Below are 16,689 nucleotides of genomic sequence, written 5' to 3' on the forward strand. Positions count from 1 at the left end.
ACTCACGTTGTAGACAGTTTGCTAGCAAAGGACCTAAGGGCAAAGATTGCAGTTCTAATGCTCCTGCCCCCAACAGCTGTCAGGTGGCAGATTATTTTTATTTATTTTAGTACTAAAGATGCAAAGTCAGCATCTGGTATAGGGAGAGTCAATATCTGGCATACCCAATGCATTTACATAAAAATTTTGCAGTAATAAATTTGGACACAAGAGTGATTGCTTCATATATCAATACTTAATACACATATTCTTAAAAAATGGTGCATCAACCAACTTGAAAAGCATTTTTTCACACACTGAAATCTGAGACAATGTTCGAACATCTAAAAATCCTGACATTTTAACTCCCCTTACATTTATATAAAAAATATTCACAGCAACAAAATGACTACACTTTGTCTTTTGCCTTTGATGTATCAAATTTATATAGTTTCACTAAAAGGGACGTAACTTTGTGCTGAACATTGGTGGGGTCAAGATCTCTGTCTAAATAAATAAATAAATCTTTTTAAATTGCCAGATGATTAAACATGCAACTGTTTTGCTGGTAATAGCTGAAACGAGTAAAGAAAATCAACAGCCTATTTATGCAAGATAATTCATAATTTTACTGGGGGGGTTATATTGGTTGGGTCTGATTATTGGGGGGGTCATAACCCCCCTGGAAACTGCTCCATTATGTTGGCATGTGGCACTGAAGAAAATATTAATCAAACTAAATATAATATATAATCATCTGCCCTTGTCTGCACAAATGTTTCCCTTTTTCTTTTAGTGTTAACTTTCATGTGGATGATATCTACAACAAAACTCTTATTTATATACTTTTTATTTCTTTGGACAGAAATCAGGAGTAGTCATATAAGAGATGAAAATAAATTAACATTATAATTAATATCATAATTAACTGAATTCACATTTACATTTATTTATGTATATTTATGTCATATGTCATTGAAATTTTATTGTTGTGTTAATGGTAACAGAATGAACAAAACTATGATATTTAACCACTGGCTACAGTATAGAAATGATCCATGTCTTACCATTTCTTCCTTCTAAAGTTTCACTCTTATCTCATTTATTCAGCATAAATATCCAAGACATTAAGGAGCCACGAAATCAAACAGCCTGAGTTTTGAAAAAACCTCTTAAGAGTTCAGGGGCTGGACACTTGTGTACAGTGACTGAGGGGGTGTAGTTAACGAAAAACAGTCTGATGGGGGTGGGATCCTCATCAGACTGTTGATACAGCACTAGCTTAACACTGGTATATCTGATTTTATCAGCTTATGTGCTTATAATATATGTTAACAACTGCATCAAAGATTCTGAATATCTCATAAAAATCACATTGTATTGCATGAAAATAAAATTAACTTCATAAAACACTTTGTTTGTTATCAGACATTAATAATCCTCACAATATTACATAAACAGCAAGTTCCTGGATTCACATATGAATGTAACATATGATTTCTTTAATGTTCACCCATGAGGAAAAATGAATTAAAAGGGAGAAACACATTTCACTGACATTTTCTGTTTCATCTGCATGCAGCACATTTGAACCATGCGAATGATACTGCAACCACAATGGATCCTGTTTTTCAGAACAGCTCACTGCATGCCTACCACATTTACCACCAAATGTTTCGTAAATATATTATCTGTCTGGTGCATCAATAAAGATGTGAAAACCACGTCTAGAAACTGCACCACTTTTGTCTGATTGAGTTTCACTAAAGGCACAAGCAAGAGTTTTTCCACAAACTGTTGAACCACATTCTTTACAAACCGCGTCACTCTGAAAACAGAGCTCACTACAGACAGACAGGCAATCCCCGGACTGGAGCAGACTGCAAACGCGCCACCTCTACTTGACCATAAACCTGATTTATTTGTTAAAAAATGAGAGAGAATTTGCAAGGTTTACGGGTCCAGCCGTGGTCGGTCCACGGATCCTGGAATGGAACAGAGAGAGAGAGAGAGAGAGAGTGGGCAGGGAGGTGGTTAGCTGGTGATTTCCTTCTTTACAGGTTTCAGCTAGCAGGCTAAAGGGAATGGTCCCAGCAGCATCCACAGTGCACAGGTGACATGAGGTTTAAGCAAACCAATTTCCAACAGTAAATTCAGACAAGTTCCTGTGTGGAAAGCAGAAAATCTGGGTAAATGGCAATAATATACTAAGGTTAAACAAAAACAAGACAGGGTTAACTGTTGACATAGCAGAGAGGATTATCTGGCAGAGGACTGTGGCTCCTGTCGGCCCCTCAAATATGGGTTCCTTCATTAAGAACAGGTGCAGGAAGGAATGAGCTGCCAGGAACTCCACCACAGGTTGAAGCAGAAGCTCCAGCTCAGAATGTCAACAGGGAGGAAATGGGGGGGAAACCAAAAACAAAGCCTAACTCTGTTTCCACAGTGAGCAAACCCACGCATCACCTTCTTTCCTTCCAATGTCAGAGCAGGTCATCAAGACTGAGCTTTTGGTTTGTGAATTATTATTATTATTATAAGTCTGAGCTGGCTCCTTAAACAGGACGTGATTTTCTCCTCTGGAGTTGTCTACTATGGGCTCAAATTGTGGTCATAAATATTTTGTACTTGTAAATCACTTTTGTACTTGTAAAGGATTTGTATGTGTAAAAAAGATTTGTATGTGTGAAAAGAATTTGTGTGTGTAAAAAAGATTTGTGTGTGTAAAAAAGATTTGTGTGTGGACTTAGCCCAAAAAAAACGTGTGAAACTGCAAGTTACAATGACGAATTTTGACCCTATTTTTCTTTCTTTCATCTGATTGGTCAATGTCATGTCAATCACAAATTTAACAATCCAATCAGAGAACAGATGGGTTTGGCTGTCGGCAGGGCGCTTTTTTGAACTGCAGGTCCTTGAAGGGTAATACAGTTTGAAGCTGGAGGATCTCTATATAAATATCCGATAGCAGTTAGGTCCCAATAACTTTCAGCAGCTGTTGAAAGGATAAAGTTGTGGTATATCAGTGGTTAGAAATACCATTATTACTTTAGGATTAGTTTAACACAAAGTCAGGGCTGACCCGGGACCATTGCTGTGAGTCACAGTGCCGACGCAGGATATGCTGCTAATGCTAACTGCTAACTAAAAGCAAAGGATCCAGAATTTCTTGCGCTGGCTGCTGGGCTCTGTGGGTTTTTGGAGCAGCTCTACCTGTACAATTTGAGCCCATAGTCTACAACCAAAACTGATCTGCCCACAGCATCCTTGCCTGGGTCACACACTGCGGTGCCCAGATGTATCCTACATTTCACACCAACACTGGGATCAACAGTTGGCTTCCCACCCAGACTCCACTGTGCAGTGGCTACATGTACCCCACATCCATGTGTTTGCTGAGCCTGCATGTCCCCCATGCTACATTACTATGGAGAGATATTTACACCCAAAATGGCTATGAATGCATACCATATGATCCATAAGCTTAAAATAATCTTTGCAAACGTGTACCGTAAATTTTTGTGTAACTTTTGAGTACTAACAAATGCATGCGCCAATCCACAAACAAATTTGAAGCAATATGACTACATGTACAGCTATTTTACAAATGTGTACATCCAATACATTTATACACAATTTATTCAGTTGTAGCTTTTTGTCTTTCAAAAATCTTTCTGTGCATACAAATTGTCATGGTCAGGGTGAGTGCTGTTTTCTTCCAGTTCATTGGATCTCCAGCTTCTAACTTCCAATAACCAAATCTCTGTTCAGTCACTGGTCTGCTCGGCAGCTTCACTGCTCATGCTCCTGCCTGCCTCCCTGCCCAACTCACTGGAACAGCTCAGATCTCCAATCTTGACTCACTGCTAACCCGGACTGTTCACAATTTGTCTGTTTCACCCTGGATCAGTGTCTAGAACACCCCTTGACTCCTGTTTCTTCTGTTACAGTAATTCTGAGCACCCTGGCTCTTTTCTCCAGTCTAGCCTTCACCCTAAACCCACACCACAAGATTCCTGGCTGTTACCCAGTTTTGTTTGTGTGTGTGTGTGTGTGTGTGTGTGTGTGTGTGTGTGTGTGTGTGTGTGTGTGTGTGTGTGCGTGCATGCAAAGTAAATATTTGACTCCTACCCTCAGATTACCAGGCTTGTAGCATTGTATTTAAAAGATGAAATGTTGCTCATTTGCATGCAATATCGGCATGAAGATAAGGGTTAAATGTAAATGTTACGCATAAAAAACGGTCAATTTACCATTTAAACTGTTTTTCTTTGTCCTTAGTGTTATATATATATGACAACACAGCAATCGTGTTCTCTCCCCAAAGCTGTCATGTTATCGTCATGTAATACCAGGCTCCACAATGAAGTGTTTTTCTGTGAAGTGTTCTTTATGCTGTTTACAGTTCCATGTTCTATATCAGGTTTTTTTTTTTAAAGATGTCAAAGTTGTCTATGGTTGCTTGAACGGGATCAACTGTTTTTTTTTGTTTGTTTTACAACCTCCAGTTCTTTTCCAGAGCACCCTGACTGTGTATGTGCATGGATTCTGCACGAAAGCCTACACAAGGCACAATTGTTTTAGGAAAAGCAAATGGGTGCTGGTGCTTGAAGTACTTTAACTTAATTTTAAGAAGAAAAAAGAACTGTAACCATTGATGAGCCATCTCTCTTGTGGTGGGTTTGTACTTATGCTAGCTTCCTGTATGACTCATCAGAGCCATATCTGGAAAAGTACACCCTTACTCTAACCATACAGGAAAACAATGTGCACAACAAGCACAATAGTTTAATTCCAAAAAGTTTAATACTTCATGTAGGCTATTGTTATAATGTTTAACTCCTGGATTATGTGGGAAGTCCTTTTCAGTATCTGTAATTGGGGGTGTGATTCTGTCCATGTGAATGCCCTCACTTTAAGCTGTGATATTAATTTAATATGAATTTCTGGTTAAATGCTTTATTGTAATGAGCTCAGAGAAGGCTGTGTTTTCAGACCTGAAAACAACTTCCTGCTTTTACATGTTTAGCTCTGGGGCTCTACCAAGTGGATAAAGATCTGCACTCAGACTGTGTCACCTAATTCTTGCAGTTTCTAAATTAAGGGGTTTATCATTAAGGGGAAAAACATCCAAACCAGCATGGCCCTCTGTGGAAAAAAAGTGATTGCCCCATAAACATAATAACCCTCTGAGGTCCAAAATATAATTGGCCATTATTGATTACTTTTGATTTTACATGTGTATTTCACCTTCAAATTGTTTTTTTCCTTGCCTTGCTTAGTGTCATTCTTTTCAGCTCCACCTCAGGTGTCTGAATTTACAGTTATTTTTTCATCGACATACTCTATTAACACAACTGATCTGAAATAACACAAAAAACCAAAATCCTAGTAGTAGTTGTATTTTGATTTTAACTGTAAAATCCACAGACGTGTTTAGTAAATTATTTTCATAACTTGAAATTCTAAATTTTGAAAACTTAAGCCCAAATTTTTAAAACAATAAAGTCATATACAAAACAGGAGGTGTATCACTCCTGTGCTCCACCTGGAGACAGTGTTTACACTGTAACCTGCCTTAGTGAGGGTACTAATGAATGTCACAAACACACAAAATAAAACAATGAATACACAACACACCAACTATTCACTCCACGCTAAAGGTCACAAATCTGGTGAGGAGAGGAGTTGCAGAGGTGGTGGGCTTGCATTTATTTTGTACAGGAGGAAGATGTTCGCAGCTGATTCGGACTGCCAACAATGAGGATAGATAGTAAGGTGGTTATGAAGGGGAGACGCGAGATCTGTAGTTTTATTTTAAAGAACTTAACCTCTTTAGCACGCACACCTAACCCTAAATGTGATCTCCTCCCTTTTGGCTCCGTATATGGGGGCGTTGTTGCTTAAGAGGATAATTTCCATCCATCCATCCATCCATCTTCATCCGCTTTGTCCGGGGCCGGGTCGCGGGGGCAGCAGCCTAACCAAAGAGGCCCAGACCTCCCTCTCCCCAGCCACCTCCTCCAGCTTATCCGGGGGAACACCAAGGCGTTCCCAGGCCAGCCGAGAGATATAATCTCTCCAGCGTGTCCTGGGTCTGCCCCGGGGCCTCCTCCCGGTGGGACATGCCTGGAACACCTCACCCAGGAGGCGCCCAGGGGGCATCCTTGTCAGATGCCCGAACCACCTCAGCTGGCTCCTTTCGATGTGGAGCAGCAGCTGCTCTACTCTGAGCCCCTCCCGGATGGCCGAACTTCTCACCCTATCTCTAAGGGAGAGGCCAGCCACCCTTCGGAGGAAGCTCATTTCTGCTGCTTGTATCCGCGATCTCGTTCTTTCGGTCACTACCCACAGCTCGTGGCCATAGGTGCGGGTAGGGACGTAGATCGACCGGTAAATTGAGAGCTTCGCTTTTACACTCAGCTCCCTCTTCACCACGACGGACCGGTGCAGCGTCCGCATTACTGCAGCTGCAGCCCCAATCCGTCTGTCGATCTCCGGCTCCCTTCTCCCATCACTCGCGAACAAGACCCCGAGATACTTGAACTCCTCCACTTGGGGCAGGAACTCATCCCCGACCCGGAGTGGGCACTCCACCCTTTTCCGGCTGAGAACCATGGCCTCAGATTTGGAGGTGCTGATCCTCATTCCCGCTGCTTCACACTCGGCTGCGAACCGTTCCAGTGCGAGCTGGAGGCCCTCACCCGATGAAGCCAACAGAACCACATCATCTGCAAAAATCAGAGATGAGATTCTGAGCTGGTCCAGTAGGATAATTTCAATTATTGGATAATTAATGACTTGATTTTGTTTTGGTTTTTTTTTTTTGCCAATGACCTTTCTTACAGTGAATGAATGGCATTTGCCAGCCAGCAGTTTATTTATTAGGTCTGATCTTCATAACTCTGTCCACTGTAATGTTTAATTGGCTAATTTAATCTTAACATACAATTTCAGGTTTATTTGAACAATTTGTATACACGTCACTGAGGAAGGTCTTAGACATGCTTCTGGCAGAGAGGAAAGGTGTGTTTGGTATTGCGTACTTTCCTTAATTTTTAAATACACAGCTTCAGATGCCCATTGTTGGAGTATGTTGGTGAACCTGGAAAGTGAGGATGGGAGCGAGGACGAGACCGGAACAAGAATACCGAAATAGATTTCTTCTCATGTGTTAAACGTTTTTTGTTGTCTTTCACTATGTAGCAATTGTGTCATCTAGTTTTGGAGGTGGACTGCTACTCTGATATTATTTGACATTACAGAGAGAGGCCCTGTTTCCAAGGAATTTGAGGGGGTGGGTTGACTCTCTAGTGAAAGCACCAGAAGATAAACATGGTTGTAAATTTCTGGGCTTGGAAAAGCTCTCTGGATCTTTTTGCAGGTTGACGGAGGACCAGAGATGGTTGTCATGGCAACGGGAGTTTTGCTGACAGAAGGATGAAGTGGCGTTTCCATATAATGAGATGCCCAGAAAGCTTCAGAAGAACAAACATGAGCTGATATCAGACATAAGGCCAATCTAAACTGTTTTGATCAATCATGTTAATACCATGTTTCTGTGACATGCAATAAAAAAGTGTATACTGCAGCCTTTTGTCTCTGAGCCAGAGAGAGGAGGTCCACGGCGCCATGAAAAACGTATTTTAAATTTGAACCATTTTGATAATAAATTTTTAAAGTGTAACTGGAGCATATAATTGTCTTCTGTCTCATAAAAACATCTCCCTACAGCTCCTGCCAAATTAAAACATTCTTAATTTAAAAAAAAACTTACTTAAATGAATACATACAACAGGTCTCGTGAGATGAACGGGCATTTATGCTATATCTCTTCCAACACAGTCACATGCAATTTAGATAATCATCTTAATAACTGCCGTAACTGTCAGTATGGCAATTGTATGTACTTGAATTTTAGGTTTATTGAGGTTAAACTGTATATTGTACACTGGCCTTGAAGAAACTGTATGTAATACACAAGGTAAAATACATTCAGACATGTTATTCAAGCATATTATGTATATTTTGAACCACATTTATTTCTGGGAAAATGTACTGTATAGTTTCCTCTTAAGCTGAATGTTTTGGTGGGACTAGGGGTCTGTAGCAGACTGATTTTATGTTCTATGATTTTTTTTATCGTGGAGAGAAAAGATGAAAGAATCTAAATTGAATCCAGCTTCAAAGAAAATATTGAGGTAATGTGAATTGGATCAGTGGATAATCTTGTCTCCACTTTCAAATAAGATACTCTTCGAGAGTATCTGTTATATAAATTATAAGACCTTTAATTTTTAAAGCACAAAAACTGCAGTCTGACTTAGATCGTAATACAAACCAATTACTGCATGTGTGTTTTCTGACTGTTCACCATCAGAATGTCCAAAAAAGAAAATACAGCAGCATTCAGTGACCACAACAGAGAAGCCAGTTCCTGTAATATTCAGCATCTGATTCTGTTTAGAATTTCTGCTAAGCAAATGTTTATGGTTGAACTAAGTAACTGATCATTTACAGTATTTCACAGAGTCACATAGTGTTTTGCATTATGTAAATGTTACTTTAAGCTTCTAACTTACTTTCAGGTGAAATAGGTGTTTCAGTAGGAAAGAGGGTCCAGGAAAACTTCATCCTATGCCCCCTTCCCCTAGTGAGAGTTGTTTTTCATTTAACTGTCACCTAAAGATTTACCTCTTGAATCGTTCCCTCAAGGCCCCCTCCTCTCTAAGATAAGGAGAAGGCTTTTGCTATCTGCCTAATGTCTCATGGTGCCTGGATGTGTCAGTCTAACTTACAATACCTAATTGCGTATGTGTAGAATAAAATATAAAACACATATATGATGCTTTCTTTTCCATCTCTTTAACTAATACCTCTATATGTATACCATTGTTAACATACATGATCAATACATAAAAGAAAAAGGAATTTCCATCACAACATATCGATATAAGTACGATGCAGTTTAAATGAAGCAAAGATTGAAAATAGAAGTTATTGCATTGAAGGTAATCTGAATTGGGAATCTGTGGCTGCAATTAATCATTTTACTGGAAACTTAATTAGAACTTAATTCATCATGAAAGAAGCTAATATTTCTGTCCTAACATCATTTAAATAGTAATAAACTACTAAGTACTTTATTACAATACAATACAATACAGTAGAATTTTATTTATATAGCATGGGGGTAGTGCTTCACAGTAAGGAATAAAGGTAAATGATTACACTTAACAGGAAGTCATTAAAACAAGGTAAAATAGAGAAACAAGCAAAATCATCAGTAAGTAGAGATAGGCAGGAATCATGATTATCCAGAGAGAGAGTAGCAATACAGCAATTAATGAGCGGTGAGAATTAGCGAGTCGGAAAGCCAGGTTGAATAGGTAAGTTTTCAAACGTGCTTTAAAGGATTCAATGGAGTCAGAGGCACAAACGGTAGCGGGAAGACTATTCCAGAGGTTTTGTTCTACAGAGGCAAAAGCACGATCACCCCTAGTCTTCAGACAGTGCCTGAGCTGGGCCAGAAGTAACTGACCAGATGATCGTAAATAACAGCTGGGAGCATAGAGACTGAGGAGGTTGGTGAGACAGTCAGGGCCAAGGTGGTTTCAAATTCAAATTCAAATTTTATTTGTCACATACACAGTCATACACAGTACGATATGTAGTGAAATGCTTGGACAACTGCTCGTGACCTAAAGAAAACAAAAAAGGAAAAGGCTATGAATAAGATAGGAAATAAATATGAAAAATTAAAAAGGGTAAATTTAACTAGGAAGGAATAAAATATAAATTAAGGTTAAAAATGAAATAACTGTACAACACAAATTAGAATGAAGGGTAAATTTAACTGGGAAAGAATAAGATAAAATATATAAATTAAAGTTGAAAATAAAATAACTGTACAACAAAATACACAATATAGAACTATATAAGAATGTATGAAGAAATATAAATAAATATATACACAATAACAGCAGCTGTACAAGTATTAACTGGAAATGAAGAATATAATGTCCAGTGTTGTGCAAAACCAAAGTCCAGAATGTCCAGTGTGTGTGTAAGAACCATATGTGTGGGTCAGTACTGTGTGGTGGTGTGATTGAGAGACCGTATCGCCTGCGGGAAGAATATGAAATAACTTCAAATGCCTTAGGTTTAGGCATTTGAAAGTAAGCAGCAGAATTTTAAAATCAATACGAAATTTAATAGGCAGCCAATGTAAGTCAGAGAGCACTGGAGTCATAGAGGCAAACTTTCTAGTCCTGGTTAGGTGACGAGCCGCAGCATTTTGAACGAGCTGTAATCGTTGGAGTGAGCAAGTTGGATTCCAGAGTAGAGCGAGTTACAATGATCTAATATGGAGGTCAAAAAGGCATGTATCAGTTTTTCAAGATCTTTGTACAGCATTAAGTGTTTGACCTTTGAAATTTGGGATTTAACCACTGAGGAAACCTGTTTATCCAGCTTAAATGAACTACCCTTACAGGAACAGCCTAAGCGTTATAGAAAACAATGTGGTGGAGGAATTTTTGAAAACATTCCTTTAAGGAAAACCCCCCAATAAAACACAGTTTAAAAACAACCTGAAAAATTTCAATGAAATGTCGAATATTAAAAAGGATGCTTCTGCAGAATAATCATCAGTCTTAAATGGACTAATATTACTAATGCATATGTTAAGAATTCAGCTCAATTGAAATATTTTACATTCTGTTTAATCTTTTGCATCATATTCGATAAATCATGTGTTTGCAGTGGCTCTCATTTGAGGACCACATATCAATGGAAAAGGAGCTCAGAAGTATATTATATACGTGTTATTATTCATTTAATTATAAAATATTAATAAGAAAAACAATCTGCTAATTTTAAAGGCTTGAGCACTGTATGGCATGGTTAAATGTCAATATCCATATGAAGTGCAGATCAGTGAAAACTGAGCAATCGGAAGGTTGCCTCATACAGTCACTTGACTGTGAACGACCACAACGCACATGAGCAAGTACGTGCAGCTTTCAGTGACAATAGCCAACTATGGCCACAAGATGAGGCCATAGAGGAAAAGAATGGAGCTTATTGACAGCACTTTCTGAGATGTGAGTGAGCAGTATATATAAGAGCAGTAAAAATTAAGAAAAACACAATTGAATAGGATAAGATAAAATAGAATAACATACTATAAAAAACAGAATAAGATACTATATACAGTAGAATAAAATACTACACAAAATAGAATAAAATGCTTAGTTATAGTAGGAAAATTGCAGAGAGACAGGGAGACAGAGAGTGTGGTGATGTGAATGCCAAGCATTGCAAAGACCAAAATCACTCATGTATTGTTTAAGAATGTCTGTGTCATGGTCCTGAGTCTGCCGACTCAGTGTTTTGTGTTTCTTTATGCTTTTGTTTATGTATTTGTTTAGGTATTCTGTTATGATTTGCCATTTGTTAGGTTTTTGTTCTGTGCTTACCCTGGTCCCACTTCTGTGTTCTGTCTGTCTATGGCGTCACACTGTCTGTTTGTGAATCTGTTTAGTTAGTTCGGCGTCTTGTCTGGTTCTCTGTGTCTGAGTTTCCTGTTTTATTCTGAAGGTCCCTGTCTCGTGTGAGCGTGTTCAGTTTACGTTTCCCCTGTCCCATCAGCTCTGACTTTTCCAGGTGTGTTGCCCTCCTGTCTCTCATCCCCTGAGTACTGCTGTGTGCATTAAAGCCCTGTGTGTTCTCCTGCTTGTTGCCGGTTCGTCTGTGTTCCCCGTCTGCGGCTCTCTTCTGATCTCCCCATTTCGTATGTTCTCAGGTTTGTTATTTAGTTTTTCCAGTTAGGTTTCTTTACTTCCCTGTCATCCCTCACTGCCTGTTTGCCATTACACCACCCTGTAAATAAACATCACTCGAATTGAGTCCTCCTTTCCTCCAACACCACACGGCTTGCCTCGGCAGCTGTGACAGAATTGTCCTATGCAGACAATTCTGTTAAATCAGGAGAAAAAGAGAGTGAAAGGAGAACATAAGAAAATGGAATTAATGTGGATAGATGACCCAATTCAGTAGAGCCATGGCCTGGTGTTCTGGTCGCTGCCTTGCGTCGCTCCAGGATCTCTATGAGAAACTGATCATTGCCACTGAAGTCCCTTCCTCTCAGCTCCCTGTCGCAGCTCTTCAGCTCTTTCTGTTTAAAGTGTTCGAATTTGGCCACAGTTGGTATGGGTCTGCACCAGTCAGCTCATTGACAACCCAAAGAATGTGCATGATGAAAGTTGATTATTTTTTAAGGAGATGGGTTTTTTTTTTCAGTCATTCTGTTGATTTTCTGACTAAACAACAGAATCATTCTCTTGTTTAGTTCTGTGAAAATTGTTTTTTCAGAAGACATACAAGCTGACCTATGCATTGAAAAGCCTTAAAGCAGTGAAAGCTCCCTTACCACTGCATATAAAGATATAAATAATTGCTTAGCTGCACATTAAGCTTTATTTAACATCTTCACTGACTTTAAGCAATTTTAAATTATTGATAGTCCAGCATTTACTTGCGATATCACAAAACTACTTTACTTTATTGATTTATATAGCAGTCTTCACAGGAGAAGAATCACAAAGTGCTTCAAAATAATATAAAACACATTTACATAAAACATAATGCAGTCTAAATAAATGAGTCTTAAGCTGCTATTTAAAAGAATAAATGCAATCAAGGTAACGTAATGAGGCAAAGCATTCCACAACCTGGTGCTAAGTGCTCTAAAAGATCTGTGCTTACAAAAGTTACACATATAAGAAGACATTATATATGACTTATTGTTTAAGTGAGATTCTTCAGGATTACATTCATTTATTAACGTGTATATTCTAACAGAATGAACACATTTCCATTACACTTTTTCAGCGTACTGACTGGAATTAGGCTACGTTCACACTGCAGGTCTTAATGCTCAGTTCCGATTTTTTTGTCTGCTCGTTCACACTACAAATAAAATGCGACAGCAAACGTGCTCTAGTGTGAACCCTCAAAGCGGCCCGCATGCACAGAAGAAGACGTCACACACAACGCGCTCTGTTTAGACCCAGAGCAACAGTATTGTTTGACTGATGGCCTTAATATAAAGACTTGTTTCTGACTTTACGTTTCCCAATTTTTGCTTTAAGTTATTTTGTTATTTACATAATAATGTAAATAACCTAATAATGATCCTTATTGCTGTTTTAGAGGAGCGCTGCTTCAAAGGATAGCTGCAGATTTCTGTCAGACTCTGCAGATTATACAGTAAAAATAAAATGTTAACGTTTCTCCAACGTTGTCTTCCCAACAGTTTCACTGACATCTACACGGGATGGCCAGGAAGGGTTCACAATGTCTTCTCCAGCGCTGATAATTGGCGTCTGTCTCGTGTCAGTGACGTAAAAAACGGATTTAATGCGACTTGACCGTTCAAACAGCAGTCGCTTTCTAAAACATCGGATATGTATCGGATTCAGTACCACATACGAAAGTGACCCAGATCGGATTTGAAAATATCGGATTTGTGCCGTTCACACTGTCAGACCATGATCGGATATGGGTCGCATAGGGTCAAAAAAATCGGATTTGATGCGCTTTCGCCTGCAGTGTGAACGTAGCCTTTTGACTCACTGAAAACCCCCAAAAAAGGTTAATTTTTGTTTAATCCTGCTCGTCTGTGGCGTCTGCTTTGGATTACTGTATGCAAGTGTCTTAAGATGGGAAGTCAAGTACAGATATATACATTTTTTACTTGAGTACAGTACTTAATTAAATGTATTTAAGGCCTTTTGTAACAGAGAAAGTTTCTTTTCTGCTGGCAGTCGCTTATGCCGAAGAGTGCAGTACAGTTCTTTTCGAGGACGCCACAGAAGCCGTCATTCAAAATGAGACTGCATTTGAACGCTGCTGCTTTGTGTACTGAAGGAATTGTAGAACAATTTAAATGACTTGTAGGATAGCATGCCAATGCTATCAATCTATTTCATTAAGGACATTGGTGGCAGGTTTTGAATCAACTTCTGAATCACCACTGGTGTCTTTTTAGTCTTGATGTAAATGGATCATAACCAGAGTGAATTTCAAAGCTTCCCTGCCAACATCTGCCAAGGTGAGTGGTGTTGTTTACTTTATAAACAGATCTAATGAGTCAAACAGAGCAAGGCACTGCATGAATGAATGGCAGAGGTGAAATAGCCATCTTCACCATGTGGGATCACAATAGTAACATATAGTGAAACTCTGACACTATATTTTTGACTCCTTAGATGTTACAAGATCAGACTTACTAGTAATTATGCAAATGTTTTTTGCACTTTGACCTGAAATCCATTTGAGACATTAGTGCTGACAGAGGGTCAGATTTACAGTATGCAGCAGTATTTTCCACCGCAGTGTTGACTATACTAGAGTTTCATGATGGCCCAAACCAGCTGCAACTTCAGCAAAGACGTTTTTTGTTAGACACTGTTAACTTAAAACAGTTTTCCCCCGGTTTGTAGATTCCTCAGGCCTCCAGAAAGAACACCGGGACTCAGCAGTCAATTCACAACACTTTTATTAATCCACACTTATTGATTACACCTTCTAGAAGGGAGATGTACAGGACCCCGGAATTCCTCTGCAGATCTCAACCCCTTTGTCTGTTTCACTCAGTTTTGTAGAAGTGACCCCATCCTAAAACCCCCCATGGTATGCTGCAAACTCTGTGTTTGTGTGTATGCACCAGCCTGTGAATGCCTGTGTGTGCACGTACCCGTATGTCTATGTGAGTGCACGTAAGTGAGTGTGCATGTAGGTGTGTCTCTATGTAAGTTTCTCCCCGTTTCGTATGTTCTCAGGTTTGTTATTTAGTTTTTCCAGTTAGGTTTCTTTAGTCCCCTGTCATCCCTCGCTGCCTGTTTGCCACTACACCACCCTCTAAATAAACATCACTCGAATCATCAGGCATCGCCTGCATTTTGAGTCCTCCTTTCCTCCAACACCACGCGGCTCGCCTCGGCAGCCGTGACAGTCTGTAGGTTTCCAGTTCCTTTGTCTCATTGACCCAGACCTTATCACTCCCAAACAGGTCCGCGGGTGGAGAACAGCTTCAGCTGTCCCCACATTGGTGACTGGGATGTAGGCAACGCCCTTATCCACCTGGACCAAACATGGAGAGGCCAGCAACCCAACTGGCAACCCGGACTCAGAAGGCTCAAAAAGCACAACCTGACCTGACAACTGCTGAAAACAGGTGGTAGCCACCAGCTGCATGACGCCACCAGGTATCCGCACAGCCCGCGGGCCCTGTACCTTAACGGTACCGACAGGGTCCTCTGGGGCTTGGGCTGCAGACTGGTGACACTGATGTAAGGCCTCCAAAACTGGTCTCGGAGCAACACCTCTGCGTTACGCATACCATCAGGTGCACTTTGTTTTACTTGCTCCATCAGAGCCATTAGCGCTAAGGAAAACTCCTGCAAAGTCTCTCCCTCCGGCTGTCTCCTCGAAAAGAAAGCCTGCTGCAGAGTGACATAGGACTTCGCATTACCATACAGTTCCTTTAAAATGGTCAACACCCGAGCAGGATCCCCTCGCTCTAAATTAGGGCGAAATTTGATCTCCTCCCCTGCTTCTCCCTCTAAATGGTCAAAAATAAAGAAAGCTTGATCAGCAACAGACAGGTGCCGGGCACGCATGCACGCTTGAACCTCTTCGACCCATTCAGCTATATTGATGCCCGTTCTGCCATTGAACATGGGACATTTACGGTCCCTAGGCACCACCACCAAACGCTCTGTAACGGCGGCCTGGCTACCAACATTTGGTATGCAACCAGCTGGTACGAAGGAGGACGACGCGGCACCACCACCAGACTCGAGCACAGCGCCCCCATCCCGGCGCAATTGCTCATTATCTGCCTTTAACTGCGCTACCAAGTCTCCAAGTTGCTGCAATTCTTCCTCCATAATAAATTTTGACCAAAAAAAGGAAAATTAAATCAGCAAGGTGCTAAAATCCTTTTACTCTTCCTCCTACCTGGATACTGCTGTCTTGTCTATAATCACACTCTAAAACAAATAGAGCCTTCAAACAGGTGAACTGTGATCTTTGCAAAAAAAAAAAAAAAAAACTATTTACAAGACCAAACATCTACCTCAAATGTGCATCCTGTCGACCAACGCCAATTATGTGACCAAGTGGTCGGCGGGGTTATAAAAGAAATAATAAAATGACAACGCCACCTGGGGGAATTCTAGCCCCCAGGAAATATGAACTTAAAAAACAACAACATTTGCACAGGTTCAGGGATGCACACTGAGGCCGGCTCAATGTATTAACACCATTTTATTTATTAAAAAAAAAATAAAAACAAAACAACAAAGACAGCGCACTAAATGTCTAAAATAGTGTCCCAAATTACAAAAAAATAAACATACAACTGTGACTTACCAGCAGCGGTGGACCAAAAGAAAACCACACAAAAAACCCCACTATAGTCTATTAACCTGGTGCTGTACAACAAAAGTGTGGAAAACCACCCGCCACCTAAGGTCCCACGGCCGCTGGTAGATCCTCAGTTCACTGAAATAAAAGCACAAGATATACACATTAAACAGGATAAAAAAACAAAAAACAAAACATGGGACATAAAGGCTCTCTATATACTAAAAAAAAGAAATTAAAAGGAAAACTGAGACCCACATACACACCACAGAGCAC

This window comes from Aulonocara sp. 'chitande type north' Nkhata Bay, linkage group LG4 (genome assembly GCF_057382095.1).
Source record: "Aulonocara sp. 'chitande type north' Nkhata Bay isolate Kocher_YH1m ecotype deep benthic linkage group LG4, A_spYH_male_GT1.1, whole genome shotgun sequence".
NCBI lineage: Eukaryota > Metazoa > Chordata > Actinopteri > Cichliformes > Cichlidae > Aulonocara > Aulonocara sp. 'chitande type north' Nkhata Bay.